Source organism: Mustela nivalis (assembly GCF_964662115.1).
Source record: "Mustela nivalis genome assembly, chromosome: 17".
Classification (NCBI taxonomy): domain Eukaryota; kingdom Metazoa; phylum Chordata; class Mammalia; order Carnivora; family Mustelidae; genus Mustela; species Mustela nivalis.
In genome coordinates this window covers 34,577,453-34,590,974 of record NC_139036.1, presented here as the reverse complement: position 1 = coordinate 34,590,974, position 13,522 = coordinate 34,577,453, and positions in this window count along the sequence as shown.

The window sequence follows — 13,522 nt, the reverse complement described above, 5'->3', positions numbered from 1 at the left end:
ATGGATGATGGAGGCCGACTTATTAAATACTGGGCTACACTAACAGATATGCCATAAATAATACTTAAAACTTGTCATACTTTAAACCTAGTTACCTGTATGCCTGAACCTGACCACTGTACTTCTTTCTCTATAGAGCAAAAATGTTCAAAAGTTATTGATCTTGCTTACTCTATTTGTCCAGATTTAAGATGCCCCTGTTAAAAATACGAATGACAGTTGATTTTCTGATGACAGTAGTTTTCATAGAAAAAAATAAGAAAAGCTAGGTGTGCCATAGTGCTCACTAGCACTTTGCAATTGCCAAAGCCTAAGAATTAACATTTATACTGACTCCAAATATGCTTTCCTGGTACTACATGCCCATGGAGCTATTTGGAAGAAAAGGGGATTGCTATCAAGCCATAACTCCCCAATCCAATATGGGCCAAAGTTCCAAAACCCTCCTCATCGCTATACTAAGAATGGCATATATCAAATCTGGGATACACATCTGTGTCTTACACCCATGATTGGACAGCTCAGTCAGAAGGCAGTTTTATGCTGGGAACAAGAATCATATGAGTGGTACTTGGGCAAATAACACATGATGTCTAGGATGGCTCACTAGAAATGTGTTCCCAAGTAATAGTACTCCAGGCTACTGACCGGTTTGCTACTGATTGGGCAAGGTGACCTGGCATCAGATGGCCAGCTCCAAACGGAACCCACTGGATATGTGGAACCAACCTGTGGCCCTGGCTTCCTCCAGGGTGGATAGGTCGCTGTACTTTAGGATTTGCCTGGATCCATGGGCGCATTACTAAAACCATCACAACTCCAGCTAATCTCCCCAACTTGAAACAAAGATGGACACGATTTGTTTTTAAATGGTATGATCACTTAGCATCCATCTTTGTTCCATCTGCGGGACTAGAGAATGTCATGTGGCATGTAGAAGCCCTTAATAAATATACTACAAAGGCACTCAATGATTCACTAAATAGCATCTCCCAGCTTAATACTGAAGTGTCACAGATATGCAAGGCAGTCCTACAAAATAGGATGGCCTTGGATGTCCTGACAGCAGCCCAGGATGGCACATGCGCAATTATCGAGACAGAATGTTGCATATACATCCCAGACTATCACAAAAATGTCACAGGAATAATAAAGGATATGAACACCCAGATTAAGGCCCTACAAGATCCTTCTCTCTCAGTAAATGGTTAAGTTCCTAATTTGAAGGAGGACTATGGCCGAATCTCTTTTTCGGGCTTTTCATTCTTATCGCGTTATTAATCTTAATATGTTGCTTTGTTCCATGTTTCTCTACTTGGTGCCGAGACTCCATTGCTACAATGACTTCGCCAGGACAGACGATCCTTGTCGCGCACAAGGACGCCTCTTCACTGTCAGCACTGGATTCAGCTGCCTCCACCTTTGTAACTCCCTTATATGTTCCTACCCTGATCAATATTGATCCGAGCAGATAGGGACAGCTCTACGCTCCTATTCAGCATGAAGAAGTTATAGAAGATGAGACCTTCCACCTTCAACTCCCTTAAAGATTTCAGGGTCAAGATTGTTCAGGGGGAAATGAAGGAGCAGGAGGCTGGCTGAGGACGGAGAAGGGGCTAATGCCTTGCACCCCTCTCCACCCTTCTCCACCGCGAAAACTGGTTCAACAGATTGCCTTGGCTTACTACTTTGTTGTCATCTATAACGGGCCCTCTCATCATTCTGTTATTAATTCTAACTTTTGGTCCTTGTGTCTTAAACAGGTTAGTACAGTTCATTAAAGATCGCCTGTCTGTTGTTCAGACTATGGTACTGACACAGCGATACCAACTCCTCAAACAAACAGAGCCCCAGACTAGCTCAATGGAAGGGCAGGACATGCAAGAACAAGCGAATGGATAGAAGATTCTATCCATGATAAAGAAAAAGGGGGGAATGAAAGACCCCTGCCCTGGAAAGACCCCTCCCCTGGAAGATAGATAGGATAACTAACCGCTTGTTTGCTTTTCTGTGAACCGCTGGCTTTTAGGCGTAGATTAGGTTATTAATTGCGTGACTAATTGCTCTTTTGCCCTTCTGTAACTGTTTCGCTTATAGAATTAATAGAAGACGCCATGATGGCATTCCTACCTTCCCCCTTCTTGTTCCCCCTCCCTGCCTCTCTCCTCCCGCGCACGGGCCCTCAGAACCAATCAGCTTGTTCCCCCTTCCCGCCTCTCTCTTCCGCGCGAGCAGGTCCCCAAAGCCAATCAGCAAACTCCACGAATGCCTTTTTCAAAAGTTCTAACTGTCAACCAATCAGTTGCGCCCCACCCAAAACTTGTTTGCACCTGTCTATAAAAATCCTGCACCACGCCAGCCCGGTGTGCTCAGCTAGCAGGAGCTGCTGACCACCCGCAGGCGCGCGCTGACCACCCGCAGGCGCCTGCGTGACAATAAAGAACCTCTTGCTGATTGCATCCAGTGGCAGTGTTGAATTCTTGGGTAAGGGGATCCGCGGGTCTTTCATGCTCAGGTCATGATACCTGTCCTGGGATCAAGCCCCACAACAGGCTCTCCACTTAGTGGGAAGCCTGCTTCTCCTTCTCTCACTCCCCCTGCTTGTGTTCCCTCTCTTGCTCTGTCTCTCCCTCTGTCAATTAAATAAATAAATAAAATCTTAAAAAAAAAAAATAGATGACTTTAGAACCTAGATAAAGGAATGATATTTTTCAGGGAAAAAAGGGTTTGCTTGAAGAAAATCTTGGAAACATTCTTATTTATAGAAAAGAAAGAGAAGAAAAATTGTTAAAGGGGAATAAACCAGGACTTACACACACACACACACACACACACACACACAAGAATGATCAGTGCTGCCAAATGAAGATAGGAGGTCAAGTAGATTTAGTACTAAAGATAGGATATAGGGGTTTGGTAATTATTAAATAATTGGTGATCCCTGAAACAAAATATTTATTAGACTAGTTTTCTTAGAAATCAGATTATGATGGCTTGATGAGGGCGTTAGAAATGAGAAGATAAAGATGGTGATGTCAGTTATCAATATTACTGGTTTCCTTTCTGACTGCACACAGCTTCTCTTACTGCTACTATGTACGTGAGTTCATACCCACGTCTGCAACTCTACTCCATTACCAGATGGATCTTTAGAACCTCCCCTTGTGTCTAATCTGTAATCTCTCTCCCCCACAGTGAAAAACACAGCTCCTACCACCCATCATCCATTTATTTTAATCATTCATTCTCAGCAGCGATGTAGAGCAATAGCAAAACTTTTTTTTTTTTTTTTTTTTTTTAGCAATATTAAAACTTTTAACATGTGCTCCTTTGGGAAAGTTTCATCAAGTAGAACAGTTTAGGTCCCTTCTCTTGCCTGTAGTCTTTCAGACTCCACTCACTGTTAAAGTAACTTAACTCAGTGCCTCCCTCTACCCTTCCCGTGAGGTGGTTTCCTGCATTTGTAATACTGTCAGGTGGTTTTCTCATAGTCTATGTTTCATCCTGGAATTACCCTAAACTTGTGTGTGTGTGTGTGTGTGTGTGTGCGCGCGCGCGCACGCACATGCAAGCGTGTGTTAATTTCATATGCTAAGTTTCACTCATGCTGGAAAGTTCTTTGAATTTCAGAAATTCCATACTGATGACCATTATTATGTCAGTAAAATAGATTGTGTGCTAAGAGTGAGAATTAAGTAGATTGGAGATGCAAAGCTAATTTTCACAGTTTGGAATAGCTCTTCTGTGAATAACGAAGGCAATTAACAAAGGAGGTTCGAAAATACAAAAATCTGCTGGGTTGCTTCAGGGCTTACACTGGAGGGAGTGTGGTTTTCCCTCCTAGCTAGTCCATGCCTAGGAAAAAGAAACACACGTTGGACTGGTCGACACTAGGGTACTGCCCATGAGGGGTCAACAGCAGAAGGTAGAGGAAAGTAGGTATATGTAGAGAAATGGAGAAAAAGTCACTAAGATGATTAACCATGAGATCAGTCCAGGATGGCCTGGAAGGGAAGTAAGCCAGAAAGATTTTATATTCTAATAGATTAAGATGAGTTCAAGTGGTTGGAGGTCAGAATGACAGTAGGAGCAGGTCTGGCTGAGTGGTAGAGTTGAAAGGGTAAGAAACTGGTTGGATAATGGATAATTTCAGGAGTCAGCAATATGATTTATTAAGATGTATATTCAACCTACTAAATTTATCAAGAAGGATAAAGCATATGCTTACATAATAATGAGAAAAATAGAACATCCTAGCCATTATAGCAATTGCATTTGGGGAACACAAACTTGATTTATCATTCATTTTATTTTCTTTGCAACTAAACTGTTAAGCTGAAAAGCTGTAAATCAACATCGAGTAGATTTGTTAGTGGCTGTGCAATTAATTAAAGCTAACTCGAATGTACTTTATAAAAATTATCAAAGGTTAAACCTCATATTTAAACCCAGGCACTTAACTGATGTGTAGCTTATGGTCATATATAAATCCTTTGGGGCTTTAAATTTAGACAGAGCCATCAGTATACCACTCATGGCATGCTGATGTGTTTCAAATCTCAAGTCTTACAAGGTATTACTCTTTGATTCTTTGAATTCTACTGAGAGGTGTAAAGCAGGTTACAAAGAAAACCTAGTAAATCTGAGCAAAAGGAAATAAATTAGCTAGATATTTTCTAACCTTAAGATAATTGGATAATTACTTATTAAAGGTAAAAAATACAAGTTCTTCCTAGACCCTTAAATTGAAAAACAAAAGAAGCTACTGAAAACAAACCTCTTCCAAAACTCTAGTTGATCAAATGTCCCACTAAGCTCCTTAAAAAATGTGTAAAATCTCTGTGGCTATGATTGTAGTTATTTCTAAGTATACATGAAATACTATATATTTATTCATGTGCTATATGTTATTAATTTAAGCACTTTGAATCTGTTACTCTTCTTTTAAAAAATACCTTCTTTGGCTTAACATTGTACTTAACAGACGTATATTTTGGAGGATGATAATAAAGATGAGTTGGTAATACTTAAAAATAAAACCTTTCCAATTATTGTTATTTGTTTATATGCAAAACTGAGACATTGTAGACACTAATACACTGCAATATACATGATGTTCTAAACAGCATTTTTAGGAGTACCTGGTGGGCACAGTTGGTTAAGGGTCTGATTCTTGACACTTGATCTCAGCTCAGGATCCCAGGGTCCTGAGTTCAGGCCCCACACTGGGCTCCACACTGGACATGGAGCCTACTTAAGAAAAAGGAAAACAAATCCAAATTTTAAAAAACAGCCTGTTTATGGGTTTTACTTGCCTTTTAGAGGTTTTTGTTCACTGTAATTCTTATCTTTGAAATCATCAAGGAGATCTGAAATCTTGACAATGCTATCTTGGTGCAAAATGAAGCTTTTGGCAGCTTTTTCTTCATATATAGTTCTGCAAAGTCAAAGCTATTCCACACTGATGACAGTTTCATAAACCATCTCCAGTCTAAATATGGACTTTACTTAATTGTCTTGTATTTTTAGATTCTAGATTAATTTGCAAATATCGTGATCATGCTGACAGGATTACAACTTATCTTGAAGTGTTTACTAACTGAAACCCATTAGTTCTTTTTTATGCAAGCATGTTGCAATGTTAATGATATTAGAGCTTAAATAATTAATTGATCTTGCTGGCTTTAAAAGGGGAAGTTTCTCTTTACAGTGTTCTCACAGTTTAAACAAGAATGGTTGCTTCTCTGTTATAGTGTATGTCACTGAACTCAAGACATTTGGTTCTAGACTAATATTTTCACAGAAGGGAAAAATTGTTGAAATCGAACAGAAAAGAGCTATAATGAGTAACACTAAGAAACAAGTCAAGGATTGTGCACTAATGTCACCCGTCAAGGGAGGCTATTTCCTCATATCTTATTTAAACTCTTTAAGCTGTATAATTAGTTAAGAATTCCGCAGAACTTCTCCCTTATTTTAAAATGAAGGATTGCTTTGTAAGAAACACTTGGTTTAAAAGACTTTTAATTTAAGCAAATATGAACAGCAAGGTCCAGGAAAGATCTGTGAGAGCTCTGCTTCCATTGTTCAGGAGCCAGTCTTAGAGAATAAGATTCAAGGTCGCAGACAACAACAAAACATGTGTTTAGGTGAATAGCAGTTGTTTACAGATCTGTTGTTAGACTTGGAGACTTAGAAAGTCTTTTGAATGACTAAAGAAAGCTGTAAACAGATTATTTATACCTTGAAAACTATAAATGTGGTGTAGGAGAAACCAGTACACTCAGACCATGACTTTGGGGGGACCACTGATGTTTTTTGTTTGTGTATTCAGTCTGGTGGCTTAAGGCTAAGGAACACTGGTTTAGAAGATCATATCAATGTTAAAGTGATAGGTCACTTAATGATTGCCATTTAATACGTATACGGAAAACTCTAGAATATAGATCCTTTACCTCTTTAGTTAGGTTTAGTCCTAGGTATCTTACAGTTTTTGTCGCTATTGTGAATGGAATTGATTCCTTAATTTCTCTTTCTACAATTACATTGTTAGTGTATAGAAAAGCAACTGATTTTTGTGCATTGATTTTGTATCCTGGCGCCTTGTTGAATTGCTGTTTGAGTTCTAGTAATTTGGGCGTGGAGTCTTTTTGGTTTTCCACATAAAGTATCATGTCATCTGTGAAGAGAGAGTTTGACTTCTTTGCCAATTTGGATGCCTTTTGTTTCTTTTTTGTCTGATTGCTGAGGCTAGGACTTCTAGTACTATGTTGAACAATAGTGGTGAGAGTGGGCATCCCTGCTGTGTTCCTGATCTTAAGGGAAACGCTTTCAGCTTTTCCTCATTGATAATGATATTCGCTGTGGGCTTTTCATAGATGGTTTTTATGATACCTAGGAATAAATCTAACTAAACAAGTAAAGGATCCATACCCTAGAAACTACAGAACACTTAGGAAAGAAATTGAGGAAGACACAAAAAGATGGAAAAATATTCCATGCTCATGGATTGGAAGAATAAATATTGTTAAAATGTCTATGCTGCCCAGAACAATTTACAGTTTCAATGCCATCCCTATTAAAATGCCATTGGCATTTTTCAAAGAGCTGGAACAAAAACCTAAAATTTGTATGGAACCAGAAAAGACGCTGAATTCCCAAGGGAAGGATAAAAAAGAAAAATAAAGCTGGGAGCATCATGTTGCCTGACTTCAAGCTCTATTCCAAAGCTGTGATCACCAAGACAGCCTAATATTGGCACAGAAACAGAAATATAGACCGATGGAACAGAATAGAGACTCCAGAAATGGACCCCTCAAGTCAATGGTCAACTAATCTTAGACAAATCAGGAAAAAATATCCAATGGGCGAGGGGAACAGTCTTTTCAATAAGTTGTACTAGGAAAATTGGACAGCTACATATAGAAGAATGAAAATGGACCATTCCCTTACACCGCACACAAACATAAACTCAAAATGGATGAATGACTTCAATGTGAGACAGGAATCCATCAAAATCCTAGAGGAGATAGGAAGTTACCTCTTTGACATTGGCTGCAGGAACTTTTTTCAAGACATATCTCCAAAGGCAAGGGAAACAAAAGCAAAAGTGGACTTTTGGGACTTCATCACTTCATCAAAATAAAAAGCTTTTTCACAGCAAAGGAAACAGTCAGCAAAACTAAGAAGTAGCTCATAGAACTGGAAGAAGATATTTGCAAATGACATTACAGATAAAGGACTGATATCTAAGATCTATAAAGAACTTCTCAAACTCAACACTCAAAAAATTAATAACCCAGTTAAAAAATGGGCAGAAGACATGAACAGAAACTTCTCCAAAAAAGACATACAAACAAATGGCTAACAGACATATGAAAAAATGATCCCAGGACCCTGGGACCATGACCTAAGCGGAAGGGAGATGCTAAAGTGACTGAGCCACCCAGGCACCCAGTATCACATTTCTCATATAAAAAAATTATCTTTTTTATAGAGTATGAATGGAGTTTTCATATGCCAGGTTTTTGTATGCCAAGTTTACCATGACCTTCAAATAACCATTATCAGGATACAAGGTGATCTAGAAGAAAATATACTGGAGAGAGTGAATAATGAGAGTAAATACATTAATAATAATAATAATAATAATAATAGTTAAAAAGAAGTGGATCATTATATGGGCAATACATTACAAATGGTTAAATGAATGCCTGGTTGAACTGGATGGATCAGGACTCAAGTATTCCTTCTCATATTTACTATGCAAACTTCCATCAGTTATTTACCCTTCTCACTTGTAAAATGGAATTAATCATTGCATTTTTATTAACATATCCCTTAAAGTTCCTGTGTACTTAATATTATTATTTTCATTTTCATTTGTTTTAGTTATGAGGTTTGGAAAAAGTTACAGTTTTATCAGTGTTTAAATACCTACCTTGATGAGATAGGGAATAACTAGTGTTGTTTTTCCTTTTATCTCAATTGGTGTACTCATATCTAATGTGGAGGTTAGAAGAAGTTTGATATTGTTGTCAAAGTTGAGTATTTCAACTTCTAATTATTATAATGCATACAGGCAGCACTGTAAATGACAATATATTTTACATGTATATACACATTTATAACAGGAATCAGGTAAGTACCAGTATATCCCCATTTTACAGAAGAGGATAAGAAAGTGGGTTCATACTTCTGAATCCACTGAGTGAATAATAATCTTAAGAACAAGGAGTATAAAATTTACCTAGTGTTATGACACAGAAGGAAATCACAAGGAAGATACAGAACTCATAGGTGTCATGTAGCTTTATTACTCCCATCATTTTAAAGAGTATTACATAAGCTAATTCATTTCATGAATTCTTCAGATATTTGCTGTTATTTCTATGCACAAAACACTGTCCTGGGCACTGCAGAGAAAGCAACATTTAAGTTTGCCTCAATCCAGGTAGGAAATCATAATTTTTTTTATGATTTATTATACATAATATATAACAGAGATAGAGGTAAAGTACTAAGAGAAAATAAGGGAAATCTGAATTTTGCTCAGTGTTCTGCATGGAAAAGGATCATATTTGAGCTGGGCCTTGGATAACTGGGACTTTGTGAAGAATATCCAAAATAGAGAGAATTGAGAAGCAAAAGTGTGGAATATCAATGGACTGTTACTCTAGAAGGATGTAAGGACAGAAATGGCTGTACTTGTAAACAGGGAAATTGCGGAAGCTTTTGGAGACCTTGCTAATCTCAGATTGCCCTACAGGCAATCATGATGGAAGAAAAAGGATTTTTCTGCCTCTTGATGGCTGTGACACCCTACTTTATGTTATATCGTAGTAACTCTGGTGGAGTTTTGAATGACAGGAGAAGATGGTGAGAAACATTTCAGACAGTACTTCACAAATGAAGATGAGGGATGATGAGGAACTGGTCATGGAAAATGGCTTGGGAATGAAAAAATGGGGTGAAGTCGGCAGAATTTGTAGAAACAACTAAATTTAGGGAGGGATAGAGCAGTAGGACCTATGGTGACACTGAAAAATTTTAAACCACGTAACTTGGAAGAAAATGGTGAAACAAGGAATATATGAGGTATGCATGAGATGAAGTTGGGTGAGGGTAATGATGTTTATTCTATTAAATATGTCTACAAAGTGTTATATAAAGTATAGTTATGCATTTTTATATGTATAAATCAAGAAAGATAAATGCAAGCAATTGTAAATAAGGTTAGATGCTCTTGAAAAAGATAGGAATTCTTTTTTTTTAAATATTTTATTTATTTGTTTGAGAGAGAGAGAGAGCATGGGCAGGGGGAGGGGCAGAGGGAGAAGCAGACTCTGCTGAGCAGGGAGCCTGATGCATTAAGCCATTTCAGGACCATGGGATCATGACCTGAGCCGACGGCAGGTACTTACCCAACTAAGCCACCCAGACACCCAAGGAATTAGTCTAAGATCAAGGAAGACTGATCGCATTAGTGGACATATAAAAACCAGGTAAAAAGAGTGTCTGACACCATATTAATAAGCAATTAATTAGCCAGAAGGCACAACTGGGAAGGCACAACTACAGAAGGCTTCCTGAGAAATAAGACAATTAGTTACGAGATGCTGAGGCATAGAAAAATAAATAGTCAACTGGTGTGAAACATTTAATAGCAAGGACCTATTGAAAATGGAAGGCAAAAGAGGGTACTGGGCAATGAGCAATAGGCCAAAGACTCTGTTTTATCTAAATTAGGCTCCCTAGATTATTTTTGAGTCCAGGCTAGACTGTACCTGCTGATGGACCACCTTGGAATATAATGACTGAAGGTCAAGTTAAATAAAAGCAGCTTCTGGCTCTCGTTTTCCTACTATTGCTAAGAATATGGCTGGCTGCATATGAGGCAACTACTAGAAAATGACCAGTCCAGAATTAATTAATCATGAATAATGTTAATGATATACTAATGGAAGATGCCTGGTACAGTTTTTGTGTGTGTTTTTGCGTTAAAGTCATCATCTTAGCTATTCACTATGAAAACTTGAGGAGGTAAGTACAGAACCATGAACTAAAGGAACAGCCATAGAATTACACTCATCACATCCTCAGCCAGTACCAGAGAAACTGAAATTCAGAAAATAAAAATGTGCAAGTATGAAACTTCACCATTCTTGACACAGAGTCTATAGATGGAATCATAATGTGAACCAAGGAGATAACAGTGGGAAGAAAATAGGCCTGAAGACAGAGCTTGGAGACATTTCCAGCTTTTCTGAAGCTTTTAGGGAACATTGTAGGCAACGGTTAGCTTTTTACCCTTAAATGTAAAGGGCCTGCGGGATGACAAGTTCAGAGTTGTTCATCCACTATTGAGAAAAAAACTTTAATCCTATAAATATGAACTTATTCATTCGAAGTTCTTGAGGAGATGTTCTGACCATACCAACTTCAGGAACTCTCTTGAAGACTTTGTGTGACATCGAGTTTGGGTAGATGATGTGGTCACAGGAAGGGGAAGGGAGAGGCTAAGACACTTGCAGAAAGGTTCAAGGAGGACTGGAGGGGACCAGCATCTCAAAGCCAGCGGAAGAGTGTTTAAAGAAGCACCTAGGGATAATACGTTTTAAATGTTACAAACCAGTCAAGAAGACTGAAGATTGAGATGAGATTTTTGGACCTTCAGGGTGAACAGCTTTGGTAGAACAGTGGAGGATGAAGACAGGTAGCAACAGATTGAAAATGGAGTGGCCTAGGGAATCATCCAGAATGAAAGACAATGTGTCCTTACCTGTGGCTTCTTAAGAGGACTGGTTCTTATCTGTCCTAAAATAGGAAAAACAGAGATGTTGCTCACAGATCTAAAGTTTCTTAGGTCAAGACTGAAAAAATAAAATAAAGACCAGAGAACACTAACATTCTCACCTACGTGTAACACCAAATGTATGACATCTGGCTCAGTATAAGAGTTGGTGACATTCTCACTCACTAGGGAGAGAAATCAAAGGAATGATTACTGAGGAGTCCTCCATCCTTTTTGCATACCTCAAAATATCTTCTCTACCATCATTACTACCCTACAAGGGAAGGCCTGTCTCTATACTGCACTTTTATATAGTGTTCATGGGTGGTGCTAAGGCAGGGGGAGGTTAAAAACAACAAAAACACAACATGTTACCACTCTACAAAGTAAAAGAAGAGGTAGGAAGAATTTTCTAAGTTCAGGAAAGGTTACAACATTCTAAAGTTGTACCACAGCTAGGTAAGCATTAACATCCCCACTGTTAGCATATAATTAAAGACAGGATGACTAGAGGACAATCTGAGGTGAGCAGGCATATATTCCACTTGGCTGACTTTCCAGCTGAGCAAATGTTTCTCTTGGATTGAACACAGACCTTCATTTATTTTTATTGTGAATCATTTTCCTGGAAGTCACTGTTGCATAAATGGTGCTTCCCTGACTCCTGATAAACTCAGACAACCAGAATCAGAAAGTGTGCAAAGGAGCTCAACAATCAAGTTTCTTTTCCAAGATAGATGTATCTCTATACATATATAAAAATTTTTCTCATTCTGGACTGTGAAATGGTCTTTCTGTGAAGATCCTCAGGCAGAAGTCATGGAATTAATCCCAATAATGCTTCAGTAATGTGTTCATTGCTCGCATAATATTCTTTTTTTTTTTTTTAATTTTTATTTTTTATAAACATATATTTTTATCCCCAGGGGTACAGGTCTGTGAATCACCAGGTTTACACACTTCACAGCACTCACCAAAGCACATACCCTCCCCAATGTCCATAATCCCACCCTCTCATAATATTCTAAACGTCACTAGAATCCAGTGGGAAGCCCTCACTCACCCTGAAACCTGACAGCTTGTGTTTTCCTTCTACTCTTCCCACCCAACGGCAGAATCTGGAAAAACGCCAAATAACTTCTAGAGATATGTAGAAAACAATTTTAAAAACCACTATAAAATCTTGGGGACCAGATGGAGATATTTGTATAACCAAAAAAAAAAAAAAATTATTCTGAAATTTTCAATTAAAATACCATTCCCCATAAAATTATGGAAGGACAACAACACCAGAAAGAAACTCAAAACAAAACAAAAAGCTAAAATCCTGACTGTTCATCTCTGGAATATATAATTGGGGACAACTGCTATTTTCCCTTTTTCTAAGCATGTGGAATATCTAAAATTTTCACAGTGATCAAAAATTTGACTAAGTTTTAAAAAACTTTTTAAAACTTTACACAGGAAGTTATAAACATAAGCAGACTGGTATAAACATGGGCTCTCAGTGGGTGATCATTTGGGTCAAGGAATGTTGGGCCTGAAAGGAGCAATCTTATTATTATTTCACAGATGAAAATGAGTGCTGAGAGAGAGAAAATGTCTTGTCCATTGACAAATATTCACAATACTTAGGGTAAATATATCTCTCTCACCTTAAAGATTAACGTCAAGTTTAGAAATCTGTCTATGCTGATTGAGTTCAAGCCTGAGTTACACAGTAACACAGTAAGAGTCCTGGAATGTCCATGGCCCGAGAAGTCACTTCAATATTTACCAGTGTCTGACACATAATTAATTGGTGGCTCGGGCCTGCAATACAGTTGGTGCTGGATGAATGGCTGAATGGATCATTGAATGAATGAATGGATCCTTATCACTTGATGTTCTTGTTGAAGGCAGGCTCCTTATATTATAGTAAACTTGGGAAGAGGGACATCAGTTTGGAAACTGAGGACATATATTTTCTTTTCTCTGCTGCCTGGGATAAATTATGTTAGCTCAACATGGTAAAAAGTTTAAAAAAATAATAGAAAAATGAAAAAAAAATCACCAGTCATAAATAAAAGAGACTGCTACCAAATTAGTAATTATGTCAAACAAATAAAGCTTCCCAGTTCGGCTTTAGCCCCATCTGACCCATTTAGAAAGAAATTAAAGAAGAAAAAGAAAGAAGCAGAATGAAGGAATATTTTACTCTAACAGAGAGACAGCTCTAGCTCTGAATCT